Here is a 26,141-nt window from a genome sequence, read left to right on the forward strand (position 1 = left end):
CTTATTTTCTCATTTTTCCTTCTACTTCTGCTATTTGACTTTTAAAATCCTTTATGAGTTGTTCCAAAAAGGCTTTTTGGGCTTGAAACAAATTCATGTCCCTTTTTGAGGTTTTGCATGTGGGCATTTTGTCTCTTCTGAGTTGTATTTTTGTCTTCCCTATCACTATACTAACTTTGTATGAGCAAAATTCTTTTTTTTTTTTTTTTTTTTTTTTGTTTCTTGTTCATTTCCTTTCTTTCTTTTGCCTCCCATTTTGTTACTTTTAAAGTCAAGCTCTGCTATTGGGATGAAAGCAACACTTTTCTAAGCTTTTTGTGCACTTTTGAGCTTTAGCTTTTTTTTTTTTTTTTTTTTTTAATTTTTTTTATTATATATATATATATATATATATATTTTATAATATTATCCCTTGTATTCATTTTTCCAAATTACCCCCCCTCCCTTATTCCCTCCCCCCGACGACAGGCAATACCATACATTTTACATGTGTTACAATATAGTCTAAGTACAATACATGTGTGTGAATATCATTTTCTTGTTGCACAATAAACATTAGAATCCGAAGGTACATGCAACCTGGGCAGACAGATATTAGTGCTAACAATTTACATTCCCCTCCCAGTGTTTCTTCTCTGGGTGTATCTACCTCTGTCCATCATTGATCAACTGGAAGTGAGTTGGATCTTCTTTATGTTGAAGATTTCCACTTCCATCAGAATACATCCTCATACAGTATCGTTGTTGAAGTATACAGTGATCTTCTGGTTCTGCTCATTTCACTCAGCATCAGTTGATTTAAGTCTCTCCAACCCTCTCTGTATTCCTCCTGCTGGTCATTTCTTACTGAGCAATAATATTCCATAACTTTCATATACCACAATTTACCCAACCATTCTCCAACTGATGGACATCCATTCATCTTCCAGTTTCTAGCTACAACAAAAAGAGCTGCCACAAACATTTTGGCACATATATGTCTCTTTCCGCTCTTTAGTATTTCTTTGGGATATAATCCCAGTAGTAGCGCTGCTGGGTCAAAGGGTATGCACAGTTTGATAACTTTTTGGGCATAATTCCAGATTGCTCTCCAGAATGGCTGGATTCTTTCACAACTCCACCAGCAATGTATTAGTGTCCCAATTTCCCCACATCCCCTCCAACATTTGTCATTATTTGTTCCTGTCATCTTAGCCAATCTGACAGGTGTGTAGTGGTATCTCAGAGTGGTCTTAATTTGCATTTCTCTGATCAGTAGTGATTTGGAACACTCTTTCATGTGAGTGGATATAGTTTCAATTTCTTCCTCTGAGAATTGTCTGTTCATATCCTTTGACCATTTATCAATTGGAGAATGGTTTGGTTTCTTATAAATTATGGTCAGTTCTCTATATATTTTGGAAATGAGACCTTTGTCAGAACCTTTGTTTTTAAAAATATTTTCCCAATTTGTTACTTCCCTTCTAATCTTGTTTGCATTAGTATTATTTGTACAGAAACTTTTTAGTTTGATGTAATCAAAATCTTCTATTTTGTGATCAATAATGATCTCTAGTTCTCCTCTGGTCATAAATTCCTTCCTCCTCCACAAGTCTGAGAGGTAGATTATCCTCTGTTCCTCTAATCTATTTATTATCTCCCTCTTTATGCCTAAATCATGGACCCATTTTGATCTTATCTTGGTATATGGTGTTAAGTATGGATCCATATCTAATTTCTGCCATACTAATTTCCAGTTTTCCCAACAGTTTTTTCCGAATAATGAATTTTTATCCCTAATGTTGGAATCTTTGGGTTTGTCAAAAATTAGATTGCTATAGATGTACCCTTTTTTGTCCTTTGTATCTAATCTGTTCCACTGATCTACCGGTCTATTTCTTAGCCAATACCAAATGGTTTTGGTGACTGCTGCTATATAATATAGCTTTAGATCAGGTACACTTAGACCACCTTCCTCTGAGTTTTTTTTCATTAGTTCCCTTGCAATTCTTGACCTTTTATTCTTCCATATGAATTTTGTTGTTATTTTTTCTAGGTCATTAAAATAGTTTCTTGGGAGTCTGATTGGTATAGCACTAAATAAATAGATTAGTTTGGGGAGTATTGTCATCTTTATTATATTCGCTCGGCCTATCCAAGAGCACTGAATGTCTTTCCAATTATTTAAATCTGATTTTATTTTTGTGGCAAGTGTTTTGTAATTTTTCTCATATAATTCCTGACTTTTCTTTGGTAGATGGATTCCCAAATATTTTATACTATCAACATTTGTTTGGAATGGAATTTCTCTTTGTATCTCTTGCTGTTGCATTTTGTTAGTGATATATAAAAATGCCGAGGATTTATGTGGATTTATTTTGTATCCTGCCACTTTGCTGAAATTTTGAATTATTTCTAGTAGCTTTTTAGCAGAGTCTTTGGGGTTCTCTAAGTATACCATCATGTCATCTGCAAAAAGTGATAGTTTAATTTCCTCATTTCCTACTCTAATTCCTTGAATCTCTTTCTCGGCTCTTATTGCCGAGGCTAGCGTTTCTAGTACTATATTGAATAGTAATGGTGATAGTGGGCAACCTTGTTTCACTCCTGATCTTACTGGGAAAGGTTGCAGTTTAATTCTATTGCATATTATGCTTACTGACGGTCTTAAATATATACTCCTGATTATTCTAAGGAATAATCCATTTATTCCTATACTCTCAAGAGTTTTTAGTAGGAATGGATGTTGGATTTTGTCAAATGCTTTTTCTGCATCTATTGAGATGATCATATGGTTCTTATTAATTTGATTATTAATATGGTCAATTATATTAATAGTTTTCCTAATATTAAACCAGCCCTGCATTCCTGGAATAAATCCTGCTTGATCATAGTGTATTATCTTGGAGATGATTTTCTGAAGTCTTTTTGCTAATATCTTATTTAAGATTTTAGCATCAATATTCATTAAGGAGATTGGTCTATAATTTTCTTTCTCAGTTTTCGATCTACCAGGTTTAGGTATCAGTACCATGTCTGTGTCATAAAAGGAATTTGGTAGGACTCCTTCATCCCCTATTTTTTCAAATAATTTATATAACATTGGGGCTAATTGTTCTTTAAATGTTTGGTAGAATTCACATGTGAATCCATCTGGCCCTGGGGATTTTTTCCTGGGGAGTTGATTAATAGCTTGTTCTATTTCTTTTTCTGAAATGGGACTATTTAAGCAATTTATCTCCTCCTCTGTTAATCTAGGGAGCCTATATTTTTGGAGGAAGTCATCCATTTCACTTAAGTTATCAAATTTATTGGCATAAAGTTGGGCAAAGTAACTCCTTATTATTTCTCTAATTTCCTCTTCATTGGTGGAAAGATCCCCCTTTTCATTTGTAAGACTATCAATTTGATTTTCCTCTTTCTTTTTTTTGATCAAATTTACCAAAGGTTTATCTATTTTATTGGCTTTTTCATAAAACCAACTCTTGGTTTTATTTATTAATTCAATAGTTTTTTTACTTTCAATTTTATTGATTTCTCCTTTTAATTTTTGTATTTCGAGTTTAATTTTTGGTTGGGGGTTTATAATTTGGTCTTTTTCTAGCCTTTTAAGTTGTAAGCCCAATTCGTTAATCTTCTCTTTCTCAATTTTCTTCAAATAAGCCTCTAAAGATATAAAATTTCCCCTTATTACCGCTTTAGCTGCATCCCAAAGATTTTGATATGATGTCTCATCATTATCATTATCTTGGGTGAAATTGTTAATTGTTTCTATAATTTGCTCTTTCACCCAGTCATTCTTTAAGATGAGATTATTCAGTTTCCAATTACTTTTTGGTCTATTTACCCCTAACTTTTTACTGAATGTAGCTTTTATTGCATTGTGATCTGAGAAGAAGGCATTTATTATTTCTGCCTTCCTACATTTAATTTTGAGATCTTTATGTCCTAGTATATGGTCAGTTTTTGTATAGGATCCATGAACTGCTGAGAAGAAAGTATATTCCTTCCTATTGCCATTCAGTTTTCTCCAAAGGTCTATCATACCTAGTTTTTCTAATGTTCTATTTACTTTTTTAATTTCTTTCTTGTTTGTTTTGTGGTTTGATTTGTCTAAATCTGAGAGTGCAAGGTTGAGATCTCCCACTATTATAGTTTTACTGTCTATTTCTTCTTGCAGTTCTCTTAACTTTTCCTTTAGAAAGTTAGATGCTATACCACTTGGTGCATATATGTTTAGTATTGATATGGCTTCATTATTTATGCTACCTTTCAGCAGGATATAGTTTCCTTCCTTATCTTTTTTAACGAGATCTACTTCTGCTTTTGCTTGATCTGAGATAAGGATAGCTACCCCTGCTTTTTTGGCTTTACCTGAAGCATAATAGGCTCTGTTCCAACCTTTTACCTTTACTCTGTATGTATCTCCCTGCTTTAAGTGTGTTTCCTGTAGGCAACATATTGTAGGGTTCTGCTTTTTGATCCAATCTACTATCCGTCTCCGTTTGATGGGATCGTTCATCCCATTTACATTTACAGTTAAAATTACTAATTCTGTATTTCCTGCCATCGTATTATCCCCAGATTATGCTTTTTTCCCTTGACCCCCCTGACCCCCCTCCCCGATATTTAATTTACAGACCCCCCTTGTGACGCGCAACCCTCCCTCTTTTTTTTTTTTTTTTTTTTTTTTTTTAGGATCCCTCCCCCCTCCCTCCAAGTCCCTTCACTTATTCCCCTTTTCCTTTTCCCTTTTCCTCTCCCCCCTTTTAATGAGGTGAGAGAAAATTCTCTGAAAAACAAATATGTTAATTATTTACTCTTTGAGCCTCTTCTGATGAGAGTAAGATTCACACAATGATTCTCCCCCTCACTAAGTTCCCTCAGATATGGTGTATTTTCTATGTCTCTTCCTGGGATGTAGTTTCCCTCTTTTTATCACTCCTTCCCCTTTTTCTGAACCGACCTCCTTCCCTTTACTACACCCCCCTTTTTTTCTTTTATATCAGTAAAATCAAATTATCCTTGAGTATTTTTTATATACCCACAACAGAGTTACAGTTCTCAAGGGTTCTGTGTACCTTTTTCTGTTTCTCTTCAGTCTTGTGGATGTAGATCAAATTTTTTGTTTAAGTCTGGTTTTTTTCTTAGAAAAATATAGAATTCCTCTGTTTCCTTGAATGACCATCTTCTTCCGTGGAAAAAGATGCTAAACTTAGCTGGGTAGTTCATTCTTGGTTGCAGTCCTTGATCTTTTGCCTTACGGAATATCAGGTTCCAGGCCCTTCTATCTTTTAATGTGGAGGCAGCCAGATCTTGGGTGACCCTTATTGTGGCACCTTGGTATTTAAATTGTTTTTTTCTAGCTGCTTGCAGGATTTTCTCCTTTGTGTGGTAATTCTGCAGCTTAGCCACAATATTCCGTGGTGTTCTTTTTTTAGGGTCTATTTCAGAAGGAGTTCGATGAATTCTTTCCACATCTACTTTCCCTTCTGTTTCTATTATCTCTGGACAGTTCTCTTTGATAATTTCCTGTAAAATAGAATCTAGGCTCTTTTTTTGGTCATAGTTTTCTGGAAGTCCAATAATCCGCAGATTATCTCTCCTAGATCTATTTTCCAGGTCTATAGATTTTCCCAGTAAGTATTTGACGTTGTTCTCCAGCTTCTCATTTTTTTTGTTTTGTTTGACTGATTCTTGGGTTCTCTGTGAATCATTCATTTCTATTTGTTCCATCCTGACTTTTAAGGAGTTATTTTCTTCTTTCACAGTTTTTAGTTCTTTTTGTAAATGCCCAATTTCGTTTTTAAATGAATTATTTTGCTCTATTGAATTTTTTTCCATTTCCCTAATTTTTTTTTTTTGAGAATTATTTTCTTTTTCCAATTCAGAAATTCTATTTTCTTGAGACTTTTTTATCTTTTCCAGTTCAGACATCCTACTTTCCTGTGTTTTTTTAACCTTTTCTAATTCACTAATTTTGTTTCCCTGCATCTCCTGTGAATTCTTTATTTTTTCCAACTCCAATTTCAGGACGTTGTTATTCTCTATCATAACTTCCCTTTCCTTGCCCCATTTTTCTTCAATCTCCCTCAATTTCTTAAGAGCTTCTTCTAGGAGAGAGTTATGTGATGGGGGGCAGGAATCGTTCCCCTTTAGGTTGTTATCTTCTGAATCTTTGCTGTTAACTTCCTCGGGGTTGGATACCCGCTCTTTCTCTGTATAGAAAGAATCTATAGTTTTTCTAGCTTTTTTGCTCATACTTAAAAATGTTTTGGGGTCTGTCCCTGGGGTAGGAAATTATTTACTTCTTTACCAGCTTCCTCCCAGACCGGATGGATGCAGGGCCCCCGCGCCCGTGCTAAGAGAGAGCTCTGGGAGAGAGTTCCCCACCCCCTCCCTGGAAGCGCCTCAGAGGTGATTAGCACTGCTGTGCTTTGAGGGCGTAGAATAGTGAAGACAGCAAGAAGCTCAGCCTATGTGTCCGGGTGGGGAGTGGATGTCTGCAGCAGGTGACGTAAGAAGCCCCTGCGCTCAAACTGGAAGTGTCTGCCAGAAACCGCGGTCCCTAGTTCAAAGGTTCCGCTTCTCTGGGACTTCCTGGAGCTGAGTTCCACTCCCTCCAGCTAAGCTAGGCAGTGTGTGTTGCCTTGGGCCGTATCCACCCACTTGTCAATCTCTTAACTATTCTCAGGAGGTAGCTGAGGCCACACCCCCTGGTGCCGAGATCTGTGCCTGAGTCACCCCCAGGGTCCGGGATAATCTAATCTGAGTTTTAAAATATTTTGGCTTTCTCTTCTGAACTGCTAAATAATTAGCAGAGAAGAGCTAACAGCCTGTGCCAGATTCCTTTACCTCAGTGGCTTCTCTGATCCCAGAGCCCTTCCCAGCGCAATGGGCGCAGTGTGCCCCTACCCCACCGTCTGTGCTGGTCTTTCTTATTCCTCCCCTGAGAACTGACCTTTCCTGCTGAAACTCCAGATTCTCTTCAGCTGGTAAGTCGTGCTTCCAGTCCTTGTGGTATCTATCAGTCCTGAGCTAATTTTGAGACTTAATTTATCTAATTGGTTGTGAGGGAGTGAGGACGTTCACTGAGTCGTGTGTTTCCTCTCCACCATCTTGGCTCCCTGAGCTTTAGCTTTGAGCACAGAGGCCCCTTGTTTTTATTCACAGAACTCAGTGTAGCCTGACTGAGTCTTGCCTGCTTTTCCAGGCTAACAATTTGACTTCTGAGTCTGGTGGCTATCCCACTGGTCTGCTTTGCTACTATTTTACTAAGTCAGGACTGAGAGTCTTAGTTGCTTGATCCATTTTGATTAAAACCCTCCCACTCACTTTCCTGGATACCATCTGGCCTGGGCTGATAAAACTTTTTCACCCCTTTTTTGAAGTCCTTCCAATCTATCTTGTCCTGCAGGATTGTTTCATTCCGTGCCACAACCAGCTGTGTCATTTCAGACTCTGTTCAGAGGATTGGTTTAATATGGCCTTCAAGGGAAATTGGGAGAGCTCAACCAATTTTCTGTGTTTACTCTGTCATTTTGTCAAATGGCAACATTTTGAAAAGATCAATATTTCTTAATCATATTCTTAGTTCAGAGACATTCTATCTAGACCTATCCCTTTACCACTCATCTTACCATGTCAGAAGCAGCCAATATTGAAAATGATATTTTCATAGATAGAAAGATAGATGGATAGATAAATATAGATATATTATTTTTAACATATACTTTAACATATTTAATATGTATGGGACTACCTGCCATCTAAGGGACAGAGTAGAGGGAAGGAGGGGAAAAGTTAGAACAGAAGTTTTTGCAAGGGTCAATGATGAAAAATCACCCATACATATGTTTTGTATATAAAAAGCTATAATAAAAATAATAATAAATTAATTATAAAAAATAAAATATTTTCAATTTTATTATAGTCTTACATGTTTTAATTCTCTGTCTGTATTATAATTTGCTTATGCCTAGGTTGTTATTTTGATAGAATTATACCCCTTGAAAAAGAGTCAGTGTTTCTTCATTAAATGTTGCTATGAGCCAAATAGTAGGAAAGTGCTTAATGAAATTTTTTCTGCTCTCTATTTTGAAGTATAGATTTTTTGAAGAATATAGCTGAAAGCAAAGAGAATAACCTTTTTTACATATAAAGAATAGATAGATTATTTGACAGTATATACAATGCCTAAATAAATCCCCAAATAGTTATCATAAATGTTATCATAAAATTTTGGAATCACATGAAGTCAAGTGTGATACTCCTCTCAACTAACAAGTTATAGTAATCTCATAGTAATCTTCTTAAAAGTAAAATTTAGATTCCTGAAAACAAAAATATAACAGTTAAAGTCAAGGCCATTCTGTTTGAATTCAGTGATGCTAAGGTGTAAAGGGCTAGAACTGGCAAATCTACTTGGATGATGGAGCACATGAGACTAATTGACAATTGGACAATTCTCTATTAACATATCTGAAGGTTGACCCTCCCCAACTATTCTGTGCTGGCTTGATTGGTGGGACAAAGAAGGGGAAGTGACTTGTGTGGGTGGAGTAGGAGGAGGAAATTGAGTCATTCTTTCCTGGTGGTGGGGAGAGAGGAAGGTGGTGTGGAGATTACTAGATTTAATTTCCTGATGGGGACCCCAAAAGACCAAGAATAAAGACTTTTGGTGATCCTGACTCTGGCTTTCTGGGAAGATAGAATTCCAGCATTTGGCGTCCAACATGGACCAAGCACCCTACCTACACTGAAGTCCTCTGGTGACCAGGAGATTAGGTGAGTATTCTAATAGACAAATAAGGAACTTACCTTGTTAAGGGCTAAACCAGCAATCTCTTATAGCTGAAATGGGGCAGATGTTAGCTAAAGACATTCCCTCAACCTCAGCCGACTCAGTCCTAGCCCCAGCTCCAGCCCCAGCTTCAACACCAGCTCCAGCTTCAACACCAGCTCCAGCCCCACCCAAGAGTGGTGCTATAGAGAATATAATTAAGATAATTGAGGAGCAGAGTTTACTTGTAACCTGGGTATAGATTGATAAACTCTTGGGCACATTAAAACACATGTCCCCTTAGTTCTTAGAGGAAGAAAAACTAAATGTAGATAACTGGAAGCTAGTGGGACTTCAACTGAAAGAATTTCACACAAAAAATGGGCCTCTTTCAATTTCTGCAGAGGTATTTTATATATACAACATAGTTCAATTAGACTTAAACTATGGAACAAGTTATAGGAGAAGGAAAAGTTTTAAAAATGAACAGAGGAGGAAATATGAGAAAAAAAGATAGAAGATAAGCAATCTCAAGATCTTGCCTGAGGGCAAGGGGATTTAAATGAGGAATTAGTGTGTGATGACTTTGATTCTCTTGAAGAAACTTCAACCCCACCTAGAGAGCAAATTATTGACAGGCCCATATCAACTCCACCAAGGGAAGAGGAGTAGTGGGAGGGACGGTGATATCATCAGCACCTTCCCTCCAACAATCACCAACTCCTATAACTAGATTACAGAAAGCAATTTTTAAAGCGGCCCAAGATGGAAAAATATATAGATAGTGATTTCAAACTTCAAATTTTCCCCGTGATTCAACAGTTTAATTCTGCAGGCCAACAAAGTAGAAGATACACTCCTTTTGATATGGACATCCTCAAAGACCTGAAAAAAGCTTGTACTCTCGATGGGGCTACATCAGCTTATGTTAAGATGTTACTACAGAATTTAGCTTATGAAATCTTAACCCCTAGTGACTGGAAAGCCATTGCAAGGGTATGCTTAGAACCTGGACAAAACTTATTGTGGCTTTCTGAATATAGTGAGCTCTGTAGGATTCAAGCCCAACAAAATAGTCAGAGTAGAAGTAATACTTTAATCTTGTGTGACCTACTAACAGGTGTAGGTTCTTATGCAGAAGCTTCTGTACAGATTAGTTACTCCATAGCAGCATTTAAGCAAATTGCTGCTGCTGCTATCAAAGCATGGGCTTCTCTCCCCAGTAAAAGTGACAAGGGTGAGAATTTCACAAAGATTGTACAAGGAACAAATGAACCCTTTGCTGATTTTGTGGCACATTTGCAGACAGCTGTCATACGGACTAATGGTGAAAATATAGTAACAGACACTTTGGTAAGGCAACTTGCTAAAGAAAATGCCAATGAAGTTTGTAGAAGGATTATACTAGGACTACATAGGGATGCTCCTTTAGAGGAGATCCTAAGACACTGTGCTACAGTGGGCACAAATACCTTTTATAGCCAGGCTATGGTACAGATTTCCCAAGATCCCAACATGGAAAGACAGGGTCCCTTTTGGCAAGGGACTTCCAGAGAGACTTGTCAATGTTTTCAATATGGTAAAGTAGGCCATCTGAAAACTCAATGTTGGCATAGAGATAGAGTGAGAAAACAGGGTGGGAGAACAAGACCCAATACCCCATGTCCAAAATGAAAAAGAGAACTCCATTGGGCATCAGAATGCAGACTGATTCAGGGAAACGGGATGAGGGGCCAAGTTCCTGGGCCCCACCTGACAAGATATACACCTTTTATACTAATGCACAAGTTAATGTGTGCTGTAAAACTATCCCAGAGTGGCAAATTTTATTAGCCATGGCTCCAAATTTTACACACGGGTCTTCATTAAAGATAATCAGACTGTTACATAATTGGTGATGGATTCTTGAAGAAAAGGTTTCTAAAGTTCCTCTTAAAGGACCAACTATCTTTACAGATGCTTCCAAACATAATATTTGTGCTATATACTCTCATGACTTAACTATAAAGACAGTAATCAAAACTCCTTTTCAATCCACTCCGCAGAATGAATTGTATGCAATCATTCTAGCTCTTGCTTATTATCCAGGAGACATAAATATAATATCTGATCAGCCTATTCAGTAGGTGTGGTACAAAGAATTGCCACAGCCCAAATAAAATTTGTAGCCTCCAATTTATATCAGCTTTTTAAGGAACTTCAATAGCAAGTGAGAAAGCATCCAGGTAAGATTTATATTTTACATGTCCACTCCCATAGTGGACTTCCAGGTCCTATTTTTATGGTAATTCAAAGGCAGATAGCCTTCTAACTATGTTGGCCAATACTCCTTTATTTCAAGAAGCCCAAGAATCTCATTCTAAATAGCATCAGGCTGCCTGAGCTTTACATTTACAATTTGGAATAACAAGAGAGGAAGCTAGGAGCATAGTAAAAGCCTGTACAGCTTGCCTTCCTTTCCATGCTCCTACACTCCTTCCAGGGAAGAACCCTCGAGTTTGAGATCTCATGAAATTTGGCAAATGGATGTGACCCATTATAAATCTTTTGGTCGTCTATCTTTTATCCACGTTGTGGTAGATACCTTTTCAGGATTCATTTTTGCAATGCCAGCAGCAAAAGAGACAGCCCCAGTGGTCATTGAATTCCTTATACAAGCATTCGCAATTATGGGTGTGCCACAAGCAATAAAAACAGACAATGGACCTGCATATACTTCCAAACATTTTGCACACTTTTGTGCACAGTATAAGATTTTACATACCCCTGGCATACCTTTCAATCCTCAAGGGCAGGCAATAGTAGAGAGAAGAAACAAAGATATTAAGACACTCCTCTAAAAACAAAAAAAAAGGGGGAGCCACGGGTAACCCTAGAGAACTTCTAAATTCAGTTCTCTATACCATTAATTTTTAAATTTTTGACAAAGATGCACTGGCTCCAGCAGACAGGTTTTATAACCCACTGGAAGGACAGTGTCTAGTGCGAGCAGCTCCACTGTCTTTAGATAATCACCAGGTCATGTGGAGAGACCCAGAAAGTGGTGAATGGAACATATCAGATAGCTTAATTGCTTGTGGGAGAGGGTTGCTTGTATCTCCACAGATGGAGAAGGAATCAGATGGGTACCAACCAGCTGTATTTGCCTTGTCCATTGGAAAGAGACAAAGCAGACCCTTGAAACGAAGAAGAAGAACCAAGAAACATCAGGAGGTTCCATTGCTGATTGTGCCCACCACTGAAAGAATGTGGCAATTACGGCATTTGACTCATGGACATTAAAAAATTGTAGGACTTGAAAGCCCTTAGAAATCATTGGATTCTCTGAGGCATCATAAGATTGTTGCAGGACTTCAAAACCTGTAGGAATCATTGGATTCCCTAACATGCAAAAAGACTGTTGCGGGACTTCAAAAACTTGTGGGGATCATTGGATTCCCTAACACATGAAGCAATGGACAATAGATTGGTTTTGGACTATCTCTTGTTTGCTGAAAAAGGAGTATGTGTGACTGATGTTTACATACCCTCCTTCTAGGACTTCTGGAAATCTTTTACAAAACTGTGTTGATTGATATTGTTTGTTATATGACTACTTGCATGTACAATTCATGTTTGTTATACCTCATTGAGCCTGCACTGACTGTGGGGAGATTCATCACTAATAGCCTCTTCGTTATTGTTATGTTCTTGTGTAATAACTCCCATGCTGATGGGTTTGTGCATACTTGTCTCTAATAAGACCCTTCAACCCAGAAATCCACTAGCAATCCCCACTTCCCTTTGGTGCTTTTCATCTCCCTTCCTGAGATGTCAGGGAGGGCATGATCACCTCCTTTTTGGGGTTCTCACCTCCCTGAGAAGTCAGGGATGGCGTGACCACCTGTGTCTAAAACAAAAGAAAGCGGGAGATATAAAGGACTAGAACTGAGCAAATGCACTTGGATAATGGAGCACGTGAGACTAATTGACAATTGGACAATTCTCTATTAACATGTTTGAAGGTTGACCCTCCCCACCTATTCTGTGCTGGCTTGATTGGTGGGACAAAGAAGGGGAAGTGACTTGTGTGGGTGGAGTAGGAGGAGGAAATTGAGGCATTCTTTCCTGGTGGTGGGGAGAGAGGAAGGTGGTGTGGAGATTACTAGATTTAATTCCCTGATTGTGACCCCAAAAGACCAAGAATAAAGATTTTTGGTGATCCTGACTTTGGCTGATTTCTGGGAAGACAGAGTTCTAGCACTAAGGGATCTCTTTACCTTGTCTTATACCACCTATGATAGAATAATTTACTATTTCTATTTAGCCACAAAAGTATATACAATTCTCAAAAAATGAGATGTTTATTCTTCTAACAATTACATCAAAGCTTAGAATTTAAAAATAGAAAAAGAAATACAACAAAACTTTTTATTTTCAAAATAAATACATAGATAACTTTTGACATTCACCCCTACAAAATCCTGTGTACTAATTTTTCCTCCCTTCCCCCTCCCCAGTTGGCAAGTAATCCAATATATGTTAAACATGTGCAGTTTCTCTACACATATTTCTACAAATATCACATTGCACAAGAAAAATCAGATCCAAAAGAAAAAAAAAAAAAAAAAGAGAGAGAAAGAAAACCAAATGCAAGTAAACAACAACAGATTAGAAACTACTACATTGTGCTCCATATTTAGTTCCCACTGTCTTCTCTCTGATTGCAGATGATTTTCTTCATTATAAGACTATCATCACTGATCTGAATCACCTCATTGTTGATGAGAGTCACATCCTTCAGAATTCATCATCATGTAATCTTGCTGTCTCCATGTATAATGATCTCCTGGTTCTGCTCATTTCACTTAGTATCAGTTTATGTAAGTCTTTTCTTCTCTGAAAGTTTCTTTGAAGCTTTCTCTGAAATCATCTTATTGATCATTTCTTATAGAACAATAATATTTCATAACATTCATATACCATAACTTATTTATCCATTTTCCAATTGATGGGCACGTACTCAGTTTCCAGTTTCTTTCCAATTCAAAAAGAGATGCCACAAACATTTTTGCATATGTGGGCCTCTTTCACTCCTTTATGCTTTCTTTAGGATACAAGGTCAATAGAAATACTGCTGGACCAAAGGATATGCATAGTTTGATAGCCATTTGGTTATAGTTTCTAATTGCTCTCCAGAATGGTTGAATCAGTTCACAACTCCACCAACAATGTACTAGTGTCCCAGTTTTCCAATATCCCCTCCATTATTTTTTCCTGTCATTTAATCAATCTGAGAGTTGTGTAGTGGTTGGTACCTCAGAACTATCTTAATTTGTATTTCTCTGATCAATAATGATTTACAGTATTTTTTCATATGACTAGAAATGGTTTTAATTTCTTCATTTGAAAATTGCTTGTTCATATTCTTTAAGCATTTATCAATTAGAAAATGGCTTGAATTCCTATAAATTTGAGTCAAATATCTATATATTTTAGAAATTAAGCCTTTTTTCAGAACCCTTGAATATAAACATTTTCCCCAGTTTATTGCTTAACTTTCTTTTTTTTTTTTCTGCCTTGGTTTTGTTTGTTCAAAAATTATTCACTTAATATAATCAAAATTATCCATTTTTCATTCAATAATGTAATCAAGTTCTCCTTTGGCCACAAATTCCTTTTTTCTCCAAAGATCTGAGAGATGAACTATCCTTTGTTCTTCTAATTTGCTTATCATATCACTTTTTATGTCTAAATCAGGAAACCATTTTGATCTTATCTTGGTATAAAGAGTTAGGTGTGGGCTAATGCCTGGTTTCTGCTTATGTTGCATTTCTTAAGGACAAATAATCTATTGTTTTCATTCACTATTCAATTGCTAGGGATAAAAAGGCTACACTACATTTTTCTTGTTGTCTGTACTAGATAGCATAGGGACTGGACTTTGATTTAATCAGTATAGAAAACTCCCAGGTAAGAACAGATCCTCTATTAATACAGTTTAGCATATGTTTTGCAATTTAGAGCCTTAGATAATTATCTAGGCTGATTTAAAAGTAATAGCTAACATTTATCTACCCCTTTCAGTTTTCTAAAAAGTGGTATACATACACATTTATTCCTCACAACAAAACTGTGTAATAGTTACTACTTTTATGCCCATTTTAGAGATAAGGAAACTTAGAAAAATTCTGAGGCAGAAGGTGACTCCTTGACTCCAAGACCAGCTCTCTATATTTTGTGCCATCTTACTGATGCTTAGCCAGTGATCCTGCCCAACCCTTAAAGGAAAAAAACTACACATACTTGCTGCCTAGTATCTTAGCACATAAGTAATTCAGATGTCATTTATGTTTTTTTATTCTAACAAACAAATTTATAGTGCTGTTTGTATACATTATATGGTTCTATACCTAATCCAAGATAGCTCTTGCAAACTTTAAATTCAGAAGAACTAGATAGACAGAGCTGGGCTGAGTTGGAAGGCAGAAACTTCCTTTGAATGACAAGAAGCAAAAAATCATCAAATAATCTTTGAAACAACAGCTGCCAGAAAGTTTAACTCCTGGCTGTCATGTCTTCAAACTTCTAGATACTTTCTTCTGTACATGTCCTTAAAAGAAAAAAAAAAAAAAACTGGGATTTACTTGTATTATGAACATCTTATATTTATATACTAGCTATCTTTAGTTATTGTAGTTAAGATCCTACTGCAATTAGAATTATATGATATAATGATCAAGGTCAGGAAACCTTGATTCCAATTCTATTTCTTTCCCTTACTAATGATAACCCTTTGCTGTTTCTCCTTCAACTTACCACCTTTAGTTCTATGTAAGGACAATAGACAAATGATCCAGATGTTGAGTTCAAAATGGGTGAGTTGGATTAAATGTTATCTAAGAGGGTATTTTCCCCAATTTAACCTGTGATTTTATAAAAGAAGTTTTATATTTCCATATTAATATAGCACTAAAGAAAAAAACTGGTAAACAAAAGTTTATTGGATTTTAGAATAATGCAAAATGAACTTGTGGCTTTATGACTTAACTTTAATATAACTTTAACATAAAAATTGTAATTGCACCAAAATATGGTAAGTCTGAGTACAAATGAGTCATTTCATGTCCTTTAGGTTGCATTGTCAGTTTATAAGGGGAGAGAAGATTTTTTTTAATGAATGTGTTTCCACATCTTTAGCTCATATGAAAGTGACTTTTTGCCCCAAAAGGATGTTGATCATGGTCATCTGATAGTTGCTCTGTCTTTGGAATTTGAAACACATGTGAAGTTGTGCAGATTTTATTGTAGTTGTTAAATGATTATAACTCCCAGTTGTATCCATTCTTTAGGTTTTACTTGAAAGTGCAGGATGCAGATAAAACAAATCAGCTCCAATAGAACAGTAATGAATTAAACCATCTACACTCAGCAAAAGAACTCAGGGAAATGAGTGTGAACCACTACATAGAATTCCCAATCCCTCTATTTTTGTCTGCCTGCATTTTTGATTTCCCTCACAGATTATTTGTACACTATTTCAAAGTCTGATTCTTTTTGTGCAGCAAAATAACTGTATGGACATGTATACATATATTTTATTTAACATATCAAACATGTATTGGTTTACCTTTCATCAGGGGGAAGGAGTGGAGAGAAGGAGGGGAAAAATTGGAACAAAAGGTTTTGCAACTTTCTTTTTTTTAATTTTTATTTATAATTTCTTTCACAGTATATATGCATGAGTAATTTTTTTATAATATTATCCCTTGTATTATTTTTTCCAAATTATCCCCTCCCTCACTCTACTCCCTCCCCTTGATGACAGGCAATCCCATACATTTTACATATGTTACAATATAACCTAGACACAATATATGTGTGTAAATACCATTTTCTTGTTGCACATTAAATATTAGATTCCGAAAGTATAAGTAACCTGGGTAGATAGACAGGAGTGCTAACAATTTACATTCACTTCCCAGTGTTCCTTCTCTGGGTGTAGTTATTTCTGTCCATCATTGATCAATTGGAAGTGAGTTGGATCTTCTTTATGTTGAAGATATTCACTTCCATCAGAATACATCTTCATACAACATTGAAGTGTACAGAGATCTTCTGGTTCTATTCATTTCACTCAGCAACAGTTGATGTCTCTCTAAGTCTCTGTATTCCTCCTGCTGGTCATTTCTTATAGAGCAATAATATTCCATAACCTTCATATGCCATAATTTACCCAACCATTCTCCAATTGATGGACATCCATTTATCTTCAAGTTTCTAGCTACTACAAAAAGAACTGCCACAAACATTTTGGCATATACAGGTCCCTTTCCGCTCTTTAGTATTTCTTTGGGATATAAGCCCAATAGCAGCAATGCTGGATCAAAGGGTATGCACAATTTGATAACTTTTTGGGCATAGTTCCAAATTGCTCTCCAGAATGGTTGGATTCTTTCACAACTCCACCAACAATGTATTAGCGTCCCAGTTTTCCCACATCCTCTCCAACATTCATCATTATTTGTTCCTGTCATCTTAACCAATCTGAAAGGTGTGTAGTGGTATCTCAGAGTTGTCTTAATTTGCATTTCTCTGATCAGTAGTGCTTTGGAACACTCTTTCATATGAGTGGATATAATTTCAATTTCATCATCTGAGAATTGTCTGTTCAAATCCTTTGACCATTTATCAATTGGAGAATGGTTTGATTTCTTATAAATTAGGGTCAGTTCTCTATATATTTTGGAAATGAGACCTTTGTCAGAACCTTTAACTTTAAAAATATTTTCCCAATTTGTTACTTCCCTTCTAATCTTGTTTGCATTAGTATTGTTTGTACAGAAACTTTTTAGTTTGATGTAATCAAAATCTTCTATTTTGTGGTCAATAATGATCTCTAGTTCTCCTTTGGTCATAAAGTCCTTCCTCCTCCACAGGTCTGAGAGGTAGACTATTCTCTGTTTCTCTAATCTATTTATGATCTCATTCTTTATGCCTAAGTCATGGACCCATTTTGATCTTATCTTGGTAAATGGTGTTGTGTGGATCCATATCTAATTGCTACCATACTACTTTCCAGTTTTTCCAACATTTTTTTTCCAAACAATGAATTTTTACCCCTAATGTTGGTATCTTTGGGTTTGTCAAAGACTAGATTGCTGTAGATGTACCCTTTTTTGTCCTTTGTATCTAATCTGTTCCACTGATCGACTGGTCTATTTCTTAGCCAATACCAAATGGTTTTGGTGACTGCTGCTATATCATATAGCTTTAGATCAGGTACACCTAGTCCACCTTCCTCTGACATTTTTTTCATTAGTTCCCTTGTAATTCTTGACCTTTTATTCTTCCATATGAATTTTGTTGTTATTTTTTCTAGGTCATTAAAATAGTTTCTTGGGAATCTGATTGGTATAGCACTAAATTAATAGATTAGTTTGGGGAGTATTGTCATCTTTATTATATTAGCTCGGCCTATCCAAGAGCACTGAATGTCTTTCCAATTATTTAAATCTGACTTTATTTTTGTGGCAAGTGTTTTGTAATTTTTCTCATATAATTCCTGACTATTCTTTGGTAGATGGATTCCCAAATACTTTATACTCTCAACATTTGTTTGGAATGGAATTTCTCTTTGTATCTCTTGCTGTTGCATTTTGTTGGTGATATGTAAAAATGCTGAGGATTTATGTGGATTTATTTTGTATTGTAAGGGCCCTTTAAATGGGCGGACACAGTGCATCGGGATTGAGGCCCAGAAGTAATTTCTGTGGATATTAGGACTGCCCTTGGGCGGGATCCTGGCCATATTGAGATAGTTTTGTAATGGGTGACTCTCTCGCTGATTGGCTGTGTGTGTGACCTCACAGGCCCTATATAAGCCCACTGCAGGCAGCAACCTCCCTCTTTAACCTCGTGCTCTTCACTCTGGCTCACCAGCCTGGGTGGCCAAGCCAAGATGGGTAGCCGAAAGAGGTAAGGGTTTTGGTAGTGAACACATGGGTCTTCTGACCAGGTGTTCACTAGGGAACCAACAAGTCAGGGCATCAGTTAGGGCATTATGTGAGTAGGTATAATAAAGGCTTTTAAGATTACATGTGGTTGTTCTTGAGTGCGCTACCGGTTACTAAGCAATAGATTCAAGAGATTGTGGCCAGAGACCTTAGAAGGCCTCAGAGGAGGCGAGCCGGGTAGAGCTCACACTGCAAAGGACAGTGGTCAAAGGTACTCTGGTGGGTCTAGGACAGACTAGTAATTATAACTACCAGGAGAGCACGTTACAAATGGCGCCCAACGTGGTGGATGCATCAGGAATTATCAGGTTTTGAAAATATTTAATATTCAGAATTAAGATTCTGAAAGATCCGGTAGAAACGCCACTTAAGAGGGAAGACAGAGAAGCAATATGGACCCAGGTAAATCTGGGATCAGACTCAAGGACACAGCTGAACATAATGCTTATATCAAGAGGTTAAAGAGCCAGATGGAAGATCTTTTAACAAAGATCACCACTGAAGAACAGCAGGAAGCTTGTAATCAAGCTCCACAAAGGCTATCCCCACACCTATTAGATATAGCTCGGAGAGGGAGCAACCTAGAGCTAATGTGTATGTATGACAGTATAGAGTATAAAATGCCACAGCAAGAGTTGCTGGAATTGCAGGTTAAACTACAGATGGAGATAGAGAAAGAAGAAAAAGCTAGGTTACTACAGATAGAACAGGAAGAGTTCAAACCAGTGGCTGAAACTAAGGAAGGAAATAAACGAACCACATGGACTTCAGTTGTAGAAATTCTTCTTAGCATTTTGTTGGTTTACCTCCTGCATTGTTGTTTTAAGGAATGTATTGATTACTCTTCCATTGAGAAGAAGTTTAGTTCTTTTTATGTGCAAAGCTCAGGTTTGATTTTAAATCAGCCTTTGGGGGATTTTCCAATTCTTCCCTCTGCCTCACCTTCTTGGGCCAAGGGAGTAGGGGGAGGAGGAAAAGGAAGGGCGATAATACCATCAGTACTGCCCATTAATCCATTCAAAACTCCTGTGTCTTTTCAAAGGACCGGAGTAGGCTTTATGCCCCAAGGCAAAAAGGAATTGTGGGGTATTGAGTATAATCAGAAAAGTTTTAAAAATACAGTTGAGTTAATTTCTAAGAAACCTTACTGGGACAAGACCTTGCAGTTAGAGAGAGTGGAGTTTTATACTTGTAAAACTGCTAGGATCGTCTTTGGAGATTTGAAACTCCTCTTTTCTTACCTCGTGGATTTTCCACTTCCACAGGTGAGCTTGATTTCCCAACCCCCCACGGGTACTTATAAAACAGTGTCTATGTCTAGAATGGGTTGGAAAGTTGCTGTTTTAATCACTAGAATAAATAGACAGTGTGTGATCTTTGACCCAGGAGGAAAATATCAGATTTATTGATTCACACTCCTGAAGTACAATTCGGTATCAGAAACTCAAACTTTGATTTTTAGGCAAAAGAATTCAGGGATATAGCCGAGTGTTCTAGTAAAGTCATTACTGCACAGACTATCCCCAAGATCTTCTCTTCTAAACAAGAGAAGGGAATTTTGGGATATGTGATTGCTTACAATTTTAAATTTTGATTTTACATTTTTAAACACTTTTGATTTTACATCTTCAAAGTATTTTGATTTTACATTTTAAAGTTATTTTGATTTTATATTTTTAATCTATTTTGGTTTTACACTTTTAAATTATTTTGGTTTTACATTTTTAAATTCTTTGCATTTTACCTTAGCAATGCACTTCGGGCATACACAGAAAGTGCAGCTAAGTGACAGACTGACTTTTGTCTGACTTGTTCATCTTTTTGACAACAACTTTGTTTCCACTGTGATGTGGAAAGGCCTGGATGGCATTTGGAAAGGCCCAAGTTGGGCCCCGGGGACATTCCTTCCTAGGTGCAGATCCAGCAGTAGAGTTCATCCCCACCAGAGACATTTGTAACCTGGGGATCCAAGAGAAGGACCAGACAACAGTCCAGAGGGACCTGCCAGATGTCCGCAGCCCTTCAGACGCTGATGGCAGCGATGCCCCTCCTGACCGTGACACCAGAGACAGCAGACACAGTTCCAGTGTTGCAGCTGAAATGGACTGTTTTGGGTGATACGCAATATAAAGACTGTAAATGGACAATGGGCCTGCTTGCTTCTCCCGTGGCCACTTGCCATATGGTGGCCTGGGAAGAGGCTTTGCCCTATGCTTTCTATTGAAGGACTATGCTTTTAAATTAGTGGGTGAAAAACCAACACACCCACCTGCCATTGTTATTGAGACAATGTTACTGGACATGACTTTGCTTATGTGCACCTGTGAAACTAGAATTGTTCTAGGATTGTGAAAAGTGCAATAGAGAATTGTGATAAGCTAGAATTGTTCTAGAATTGTGAAAAGTGCAATTGAGAATTGTGATAAACTAGAATTGTTCTAGGATTGTGACAAGTGCAATTGAGAATTGTGATAAGCTAGAATTGTTCTAGGATTGTGACAAGTGCAACAGAAAATTGTAAGAAACTAGAATTGGTCTAGAACTGTGATAAATGTAACTAGAATTGTGACAACCTACCTACTGATATTTGTTAACTAGAATTGTGATGTTTTACCTTGTTGACTTCCCACCTCAGTGTTGACATCCTACCTCATTGGCATCCAATCTCTTTGGCCTATTATCTCGAGTATGACTTTGATGAATGGGTTGAACACTTGGGCCACTGTTGAGCCTGGTTCTCATTGTCATACTTCTGTTTACTGATCTGCTGCTTTGTACCTCCTTGGGCATAACACTGTCATCTCATGGACCAAGTGAACTATAGCTGGTGCTAAAAGTTTAGCTTGGTGAGATGTGCGGTTCCCGCAAAACAAGAGAAAGGGAATTGTAAGGGCCCTTTAAATGGGCGGACACAGTGCATCGGGATTGAGGCCCAGAAGTAATTTCTGTGGATATTAGGACTGCCCTTGGGCCATATTGAGATAGTTTTGTAATGGGTGACTCTCTCGCTGATTGGCTGTGTGTGTGACCTCACAGGCCCTATATAAGCCCACTGCAGGCAGCAACCTCCCTCTTTAACCTCGTGCTCTTCACTCTGGCTCACCAGCCTGGGTGGCCAAGCCAAGATGGGTAGCCGAAAGAGGTAAGGGTTTTGGTAGTGAACACATGGGTCTTCTGACCAGGTGTTCACTAGGGAACCAACAAGTCAGGGCATCAGTTAGGGCATTATGTGAGTAGGTATAATAAAGGCTTTTAAGATTACATGTGGTTGTTCTTGAGTGCGCTACCGGTTACTAAGCAATAGATTCAAGAGATTGTGGCCAGAGACCTTAGAAGGCCTCAGAGGAGGCGAGCCGGGTAGAGCTCACACTGCAAAGGACAGTGGTCAAAGGTACTCTGGTGGGTCTAGGACAGACTAGTAATTATAACTACCAGGAGAGCACGTTACATTGTATCCTGCCACTTTGCTAAAATTCTGAATTATTTCTAATAACTTTTTAGCAGAGTCTTTGGGGTTCCCTAAGTATACCATCATGCCATCTGCAAAGAGTGATAGTTTGATTTCCTCATTTCCTACTCTAATTCCTTGAATCTCTTTCTCGGCTCTTATTGCCGAGGCTAGCATTTCTAGTATTATATTGAATAGTAATGGTGATAGTGGACAACCTTGTTTCACTTCTGATCTTACTGGGAAAGGTTCCAGTTTATCTCTATTGCATATTATGCTTACTGACAGTCGTAAATATATCCTCCTGATTATTCTAAGGAATAATTTATTCCTATACTCTCAAGCATTTTTAGTAGGAATGGATGTTGGATTTTGTCAAATGCTTTTTCTGCATCTGTTGAGATGATCACATTTTTTTTTTATTAATTTGATTATTAAATGGTCAATTATACTAATAGTTTTCCTAATATTAAACCAGCCCTGCATTCCTGGTATAAATCCTACTTGATCATAGTGTATTATCCTGGAGATGATTTTCTGAAGTCTTTTTGCTAATATCTTATTTAAGATTTTAGCATCAATATTCATTAAGGAAATTGGTCTATAATTTTCTTTCTCAGTTTTCGATCGACCTGGTTTAGGTATCAGTACCATGTCTGTGTCATAAAAGGAGTTTGGTAGGACTCCTTCATCCCCTATTTTTTCAAATAGTTTATATAACATTGGGGCTAATTCTTCTTTAAATGTTTGGTAGAATTCACATGTAAATCCATCTGGTCCTGGGGATTTTTTCTTGGGGAGTTGATTAATAGCTTGTTCTATTTCTTTTTCTGAAACGGGACTATTTAAGCAATTTGTCTCCTCCTCTGTTAATCTAGGAAGCCTATATTTTTGGAGAAAATCATCCATTTCACTTAAGTTATCGAATTTATTGGCATAAAGTTGGGCAAAGTAATTCTTTATTATTGTTCTAATTTCCTCTTCATTGGTGGAAAGATCCCCCTTTTCATTTGTAAGACTAACAATTTGATTTTCCTCTTTCCTTTTTCTGAAAAGATTTACCAAAGGTTTATCTATTTTATTGGCTTTTTCATAAAACCAACTCTTGGTTTTATTTATTAATTCAATAGTTTTGTTTTTTTTTTTACTTTCAATGTTATTGATTTCTCCTTTTAATTTTTGTATTTCAAGTTTGATTTTTGGTTGGGGGTTTTTAATTTGGTCTTTTTCTAGCTTTTTAAGCTGCAGTCCCAATTCGTTAATCTTCTCTTTCTCTATTTTGTTGGTTTTGCAACTTTCAAAGCTGAAAAACTACCCATGCATATATTCTGTAAATAAAAAGCTATAAAAAAAAAAGAAAAAAAAAAAAAGAAAAGAAAGTGCAGGATGCAGACAACCATTAGCCATGTTTCATTTTGGCTATAATCTCAGCTGAGTGGAAAGACCCAATCAGCTCTGTTTGCTGCATATTTAGAGCCCTGAACTCAGTAGATGCTTTATGCCAATTATCATCTAGAATCACTTTAAGAAAAACACCATTTATTGTCAACTTTGCATTTAGAAATGGAAAACAATAAATATCGCTTTCACCCTGTCCTCCCTTTACCTCATTTAATTGGTCCACTTCAACACTGAGATAAAAGAGAAGCTATTTTTTTTTCATTTTTAAAATACAGGAAAAAAACACAAATTTGCTTTTTTTTTTTGTCCACTCAAGCAAAAACCTCACTAATTATGATGTAAGGTGAATAGTTATTCAAGAGGTTGCTTTTGAAAAATCTTTCTTTCTGAAAGTTTCTTTTTGTTGTATACCTACCAAGCTTCCACTCATTGCTTTCCATGATATCCCTAATGCTTGTAAACAGTGCTGAAAAATATCCCATTACAAAAATGAAAACCCTTCAAAATGTAAAGGAAAAAGGAGGTGCTTCAAAACCTAGTATTTAAGGATTAATCCATATGGTCTCTATTCTCAGTGAGCAATTAGAGTGAGGCAGACAAAACTTCTAGGAAATCTACCATGCACTTTCTCCTACAGATAGATGATAATTTTCTGGCGTCAGATCTTCAATGTGAGATCTTCAGTGTATGATTTCCAGGGAAAAAAATTAAATATGAGCAGTATCTCATAGTTTAAAATGCTTAGGTGCTCACTATTATTCAAAGCAGAATTTTCTATACTCAGGTACAATGGACCATGAAATCCATCAACAGTATGTGTATTACTGAATTGTTCTGGCTTAATTACATCTTGTTTCCACTTCTGTAGAATTACTGATCACTAATGCAGTATTTCTTTTTTGTTTATTTGTTTTGATTTGTTTTATCTTTAGCAAGAAAACTCTTTACCCAGATTACACTTCAACCTATCTTTTACAAGTTTTTTTTTTTTTCATAATTTTCTCTAGCAACTCTCTAATTTTCAGGCATACTGGTTTTCTAATATGAGTTCTCCCTCAAGGCCTTCTTTTTCACTTCCATAATCAGCCAGTAATGAAAATATTACTTCATTTCTCTGGTGACTGGCTGGGAAAGAATTCATGGTAGAAAGAAAAGTTGAAATGGTCAAAAAGGGAAAGTTCTTTTGTACTATCAAAACCTAGATAATGATATAGATCATTATTATGATGGAAAACATGAATCCATAATGTATAAAGTGAAAGATCAATGGAACTTTGTATACAATTTTAGAAACTATACATATAGGAGTTTCCATACAGGTCTCTTTCAGTATCCCTACTATCGTCAAGTGTTGGTGGAGAGATGGAAGAGATCTAACTGAAGGTACTGATAAAACTTATACTTTCATGTTCAGCAATCATTTCTCGTTGGGAGTAAGTAGGTGTTCAGAAGGCTACAGTTGGGATCCTGTGGCCATATCACCAGACTTTCTAGGATAATTTTGTTGACAGCACACTTTTCCTCATCCTGGTTTCCTCCTTACTATGAGGTTTCATATCAAGAATACAGCAACTTCATAACACTAAGTTTATGTTCCCCTAATCTAAAAATCATTTTTAACAAATAGACTATTTATACTCCTTTTTGTTATACATTTTCAGTATATCCTTTCAGTTATCAAGTTGCAGTGTATACTTTCAGCTATTAAATTATAGTATAAATGCAATAAATACTGCAAATGAATAGCTAGATGACACAGTAAATAGAACACTATACTTGGAATCACGAAGACTTACCTTCTTGAATTCAATTTTGGCATCAGACACTTATTAGCTATGTTATCATGGAGAAGTCACTTAACTCTGCCTCAGTTTTCTTATCTGGAAAATGAGAATGAAATGGCAAAGCATTTCAGTATCATTACCAAGAAAACCTTAGTGGGGTCATGAAGAATCAGATAAGACTGAAAATAAATTGAACAACAATAAAAGTATAAATGTAATGCTTCTTTGCTCTATTTCTATACATAAAAAGTAGGTTCACAGAATTATATAAGTTTTATCACTATATAAAAAGGTAGGATTACAGAATTACACAAGTCTTCCCAGAATAACTAGTATGGAAATGACATGAATTATTTCTATAATATAATTGACAATTGAACTTTTAATTTAATATAATTCTTCGGAATATTTTTTCTTACATGAAAACATTATCTGCCTCTGAAGATATATTTCATTGTTTTTAGTTGTACAGTATAAACTTTATTTTGCTCCTATAAGAGAACCTTTCAAATATTAATCTCAAGTCACTTTCTACTGTAATTCATTCTGTATTATATGCTAAAGTCATTTTCCTACTTCACATATGTAATTGTTAGCCTCCAACATCAAAGACAAATGCCTCTGGTTTTCATTTAAAGCATTTCATGATTTAGCCCTTTTTATGTTTCAATCTTTACTTTCTTTGTTTACTTTATATTTCATTGTTTTACTGTTTTCCCCTCTATCTGCTGACTTTGTGCTCTCCCTCCTCA

This window comes from Sminthopsis crassicaudata, chromosome 2, assembly GCF_048593235.1.
Source record: "Sminthopsis crassicaudata isolate SCR6 chromosome 2, ASM4859323v1, whole genome shotgun sequence".
Lineage (NCBI taxonomy): Eukaryota > Metazoa > Chordata > Mammalia > Dasyuromorphia > Dasyuridae > Sminthopsis > Sminthopsis crassicaudata.